Genomic DNA, 6,052 nt, shown 5'->3' with positions numbered 1-6,052 from the left:
TGTTCTCCTTCAAAAAAAAAAATAATAATAATAATAATAGAAGAAAAAGAGTTATGAGACTATTGGAGAAATCTGAAAACTGACTGGATATTTGACTGTATTCAGGAATAATCACAAAACTCTCAACTATGACCCCATGGTTTTATTAAAAAGAAAACTTATCATGGGTGCTTGGTGGCTCAGTCATTAAGCAGCTGCCTCGGATGAGGTCATGATATCAGAGTCCTGGGATCAAGACCCATATCCGGCTCCCTGCTCCGCGGGAACCCTGCTTCTCCCTCTTCTGCTCCCCCTGCTTCTGTTCCCTCTCCCTCACTCTGTGTCTCTCTCTGTCAAATAAATAAATAAAATATTTTTTTAAAAAAAGAACCCTTATTGTTTAGAGATAGAATCAATCCTCATTCCAGGACTCAGAATTTGTGAATTTTTGCTTATTCATTAAAATTCATTTATAAGCCTAAAATCAATACTCACGCCATTTTTCAGTCATAAGCAGGCATGCCTGATGTGGCAAAAATTTAAGTCACTCAAACCACATGTTGCCAGCAGAGGTTAGACAAGGGGATGTTCTGTTTCAGTTCTCATACCATTGACAAGTGTTCTCATGTTCTATTTAGTGCCACATTTTTCACAATTTTGCACTTTTGTTGTTGATTTCACTGTTAAAAATGATCACCAGGCACAATGCTGAAGTGTTATGAAGTGTTCCCAAGTGTTAAGAAAACTGTGATGTGCCTTTTGAAGTAAAGAATGTATTAGACAACTTTTGCTCAAGCATGAGTTATAGGGTATCATGAGTTCAACAGTAATGAATCAACAATACATATTACATAAGATAGGTCTTTAAAGAGAAACATACCTAAAACAATGTTATATGTTGACCAGCTGACAAGAAGTTGTGCCAAAAGCTCACAGAAACCTAAACCTTTACTTCCCCACAAGAAGTGGTCCAGTGTCGGCTAATTCAATGTTTTCAAAGACTTTATAGAACATAACTGCTGTGAATAACATGAACTGACTATAAAAACGTATGTAATTGTGGATGATATCTGGGATTTGTTTCAAAATAATCCATTACTGGTAGAAAGAGCAGACAAGAAGGAAGTAGATGTTTACTGATAAAATAAGGTTGGTCATGTGTTGATAACTGTTTAAGCTGGATGAGGAGCAAACATGGGAGTTCATTAAAATATTATCTCTGCCTTTGCATCTAATTGAAATATTCCATAATAAAAAGTAAAACACATGAACACAAATATATGGACCAGCAAACCTCGTTTTACTGTGCTTTACTATATTATGCTTTGCAGATACCGAGTTTTTCAAAAACGGAAGGTTTGTCATAATCCTATATGAAATTAAGTCTATTGGTACTATTTTTTCCAACAGTATTTGCTCACTTCATGTCTCTGTGTCACATTTGGTAATTCTTGCAACATTTTAAACCCTTATAACTGTTTTAGGGCACCACAGACCACATGCATGTAAGATGGCAAACTTAATTGATAAATATGTGTGCTCTGACTGCTCCTCAACTGGCCATTCCCCCATATCTTTCCCTCTCCTCACACCTCCCTATTCCCTGAGACACAAGAATACTGAAATTAAGCCAATTAATAACCTTACAGAAGCCACTAGTGTCCAAGTGAAAGGAAGAGTTGTACATCTCTTTTGAAATCAAAAGCGAGAAATAATTAAGCTTGGTGAAAAAGGCATGTCAAAAGCCAAGACAGGCCAAAAGCTAGGCTTCCTGCACCAAACAGTTAGCCAAGTTGTAAATGCAAAGGAGAAGTTCTTGAGGGAATTAAAGTTTCTACTCCAGTGAACACATGAATGATAAGAAAGCTAAACAGCCTTCCTGCTGATATGGAGAAAGTTTTAATGGGTCTGGACAGAAGATTAAACCAGCTACAACATTCCCTTAAGCCAAAGCCTAATCCAGAGCAAGACCCTAACTCTCTTCAATTCTGTGAAGCTGAGAGAAGTAAAGAAGCTACCAAAGAAAAATCTGAAGCTGGCAGAGGCTGGTTCATGATATTGAAGGAAAGAAATCATCGCCGTGACCTGAAAGTGCAAGGCGAAGCAGCAGGTGCTAATGGACAAGCTATACCAAGTTATCCAGAAGATCTAGCTAAGAGAATTAATAAAGGTGGCTATACTAAATGACAGATCTTCAATATAGATGAAACAGCCTTCTATTGGAAGAAGATGCAATCTAGAACTTCCACAGCTAGAGAGAAGTCAATGCCTAGCTTCAAAACTTCAAAGGACAGGCTGACTCTACTTTGGGGCTAACACATCTGGTGACTTTAAGTTGAAACCAATGCTCATTTACCATTTCTTAAAAACATAGAGCCATTAAGAATTACACTAAATCTACTTCTCCTGTCCTCAATAAATGGAACAACAAAGTCTGGATAACAGTACATCCATTTACAACATGCTTTACTGAATATTTTAAAGCCATGTTGAAAACAACTGCTCAAAAAAAAAAAAAAAAGAAGATTCCTTTCAAAATGTTACTGCTCACTGACAATCTACCTGGTCACCTAAGAGCTCTGATGGACAATGTTTTAATGCCTATTAACACAACATACATTTTGAAACCCATGGATCAAGGAGTGATTTTAACTCTCAAGTCTTATAATTGAAGAAATAGATTTCATAAGGCTAGAGCTGCCATAGATCATGATTTTTCTGATGGCTCTAGGCAATGTCAATTGAAAAGTTTCTGGAAAGAATTCACCATTCTAGATCCCATGAAGAACAGTCATGATTCATGGAAAGAGGTCAGAATACCAACATTACCAAGAGTTTGGACAAAGTTGATTCCAACCCTCATGGATGATTTTGAAGGATTTAAGACTTTGGTGGAAGAAGTAATTGCAGGTATGGTGGAAACTGCAAGACAACTAGAATTAGAAGTCGAGTCTGAAGATGTGACTGAACTGCTGCAATTAACAGATTATGAGTTGCTGCTTACGGATGAACAAAGAATGTGGTTTCTTGAGAGGATTCCTGGTGAAGATGCCATAAGATTGTTGAAATGACAACAAAGGATTTATGAATCTTTCAGTTTGAAAGAACTGACTCCAATTTTGAAAGAAATTCTCCTGTGGATAAAATGGTATCAAACAGCATTGCATGCTATAGAGAAATCTTTCAGGAAAGGAAGAGTAAGCTGATGTGGCAAACTTCATTGTTGTCTTACTTTAAGAAACTGTAACAGCCACCCCAACTGTTAGTAAATACCAACCTGATCACTCAGCAGCCATCAACATCAAAGTAACACCCTCCACCAGAAAAAGATTACAACTTATTGGAAGCTCAGATGATGTTTAACATTTTTTTAGCATTAAAGTTTTTTTTTGGGGGGGGGGACCAATATAGTATTTTTAAATTAAGGTATATACGTTGTTTTTCTAGACATAATGCTACTGTACACTAACAGACTACAGTATAGTGTAAACATAATTTTTATAAGCACTATCAAAAATTCCAGGGCACTGGGTGGCTCAGTCAGTTAAGTGTTTGCCTTTGGCTCTGGTCATGACCCTCAGGGTCCTGGTATCAAGGAGTTCCATGTTAAGCTCTCTGCTCTGTGGGGAAGCATGAGAGAACCCAGCAGAGGGACCTTCTGCAAAACCACAGGCCTGCGCCTTTCAAAAACGTCAGTGTCCTGAAACACCAAGGAAAAAGAATGTTGCATACTGCCGGACAAGAGAGAGACTGGACAACCAAGTCAGACACAAGCCAAGGGTGTCCCTTTGCCACTGGGAACACTGGTAGGAGACACACAACAACCCTGTAAAGTCCTCTCTCCGATAACAGCATTGTTCTGGGCGACACCATTGTCCTGCTTCTGGAAGGTGTACGTGTTCACCTAAGAGACAGTCCTTTTCTTTTTGAAAAACATCAAAGGATTTAGGGGTTCTGGAGTCATCAGTCTATACTCTTAAATGGCTCCAGTAAAATAAACACAGAAGACAGAAGCCAATGTGATACCATGTTTGTAATGGCAGAAATCTGGAAAGTTACAAATAAATTGTGTAATGATATCCCAACCTTGAGAATTATCCTCAGGCCAAGAGACAAGATGGGATCATAAATGAAGGACCAACCCCGTAGTTCTAAGCGGAGACCATAACCATTTATGGCTTCGTGAGCTCAGGCAAATCTCGTGAGCTGTGACTAGATGGTGACTGTCCTGCCCAGCAAAAGACTACTGGTGGCCAATGAGCTCAAGAATGGACCGGCACTTTCCAAGAACTCCAGAGCCAGACGCAATTCATGATAAAATACCATTTCCTTGAGCATAAAGTCTAAGTTGCCCTCCTTCACCAGTGAGCAAAGAAAAAAAGTCTTTCTGTAAAGGGAACCTTCTCAGGTATTACGATGGGGCCTGAAGGAGTCGTGCATCACGCAAGTTCTTTCTGGGACGGGGTGTGGTGTAGGATCCTATCTGGTCTCCTGCTTTCCGTGGTCCAGTTTTAGAGATGGCTTTTTTTTTCATTTAACATTCTATCATGTTCACAGCCAGTATTGATGGCTACATAACGTTTCCTGTGGGGTACAGTTAGTAACCCTCTGTTCCCCTATATTTTAGACGTTCAGGTTGCTTCCAGATTCCCACACAAACTCCTTTGTATCTACAGCTTTGAATGTATTTTGGATTATGTCATTAGACGGGGTCCCTAAAAACAGGATTAGTGTATCAAAGGGTACAAACCAGACACTTTCTATGTGGATTATCCCAGTTGTCATTGCCCATAACAATGTCGGAAAATAACAGTTTTACCAGCATTTATCACATTAGTATTTCGCTTTCCTATTTTTTCCCCAATTTAATAAGAAAATGTATCTCATTGCTATAATTTGTATTGTTTTGGCTATTAATGAGAGAAACCTTCCCCTATATATTTATGAACCATTCTGACTCTTTTGTCGCAATGTCTCCTTTGGCCATTTACCAGGATATTTGTGTTTATTGTTTTTTTTAACATTTCAGGGGCACCTGGCTGCCTCAGTCGGTAGAGCATGTGATTCATGATCTTGGGGTTTGAGGTATTGGCGGCAATTTGGGTGTAGAGATCATGTAAAAATAAAATCTTAGAAAAAAAATAATTTCAGGGGTGCTGGGGTGGCTCAGTGGGTTAAAGCCTCTGCCTTTGGCTTAGGTCATGATCCCAGGGTACTGGGATCAAGCCCCTCATCGGGCTCTCTGCTCAGCAGGGAGCCTCCTTCCTCTTCTCTCTCTGCCTGCTTCTCTGTCTACTTGTGATCTCTGTCTGTCAAATAAATAAATAAAGTGTTAAAAAAATGATATTCAGATTATATAATCATGATTCAATAAAGAAAAGGAAAAAGGCATCCATGTGCTTAGCTTCTCACTTAGGCAATGTACTGGAAACCATTTAATAAGAAACCAAGTGTTTTAATTGTTAGGCTAAGCTTCATGGAACTACTATATACCAAATGTTTGATAAAGAGTACCCAGCATCATTCCGCTGTTTCTAATGACCAAGGAGAGGACCAATAATCTATAGTTAAATGAATGGGCATCCCCTACAGTGTAATACAGACTACTAAGTGAAATCCCTCTGTCTATTTCAGAACATTTACTCTATTCTGACAATGTCATCTCAGACTTTAAAGTACACATTGCAGTTACCTCAGGGAAAAGTGAGCCATGTCTAGAAAGCTGTGAATAGAGGTGGTTTCAGAGTAAAAAGCCAAATAACAGGTACTTCTCCAATTTTTAAAGTTGAGCTGTAAGAGCTCAACACACACATATACACAGACACATTAGACGCACACAGTGTCCAAGTCATAGCATTATCTCTTACCTGCCAACTTCCCAAATACATCAGAATACAAGCAGGAGACATGGCCTATTTGTATCTGGTGACTCGGCACCCCTTGAAATAAGTCCAATAATTATAATATCATGCTCCACATTCATTTGGAAGTCAAATCTCTTTAGGGACTTAATGCCAAGTTTTAATTTTAATAATAAAGCAAAACAAATTCAACAAACCAAATACTCATAGAA

Source organism: Mustela nivalis (assembly GCF_964662115.1).
Source record: "Mustela nivalis genome assembly, chromosome: 13".
In the NCBI taxonomy this organism is placed as follows: domain Eukaryota; kingdom Metazoa; phylum Chordata; class Mammalia; order Carnivora; family Mustelidae; genus Mustela; species Mustela nivalis.
Note: the sequence above shows the minus strand (reverse complement) of the source record.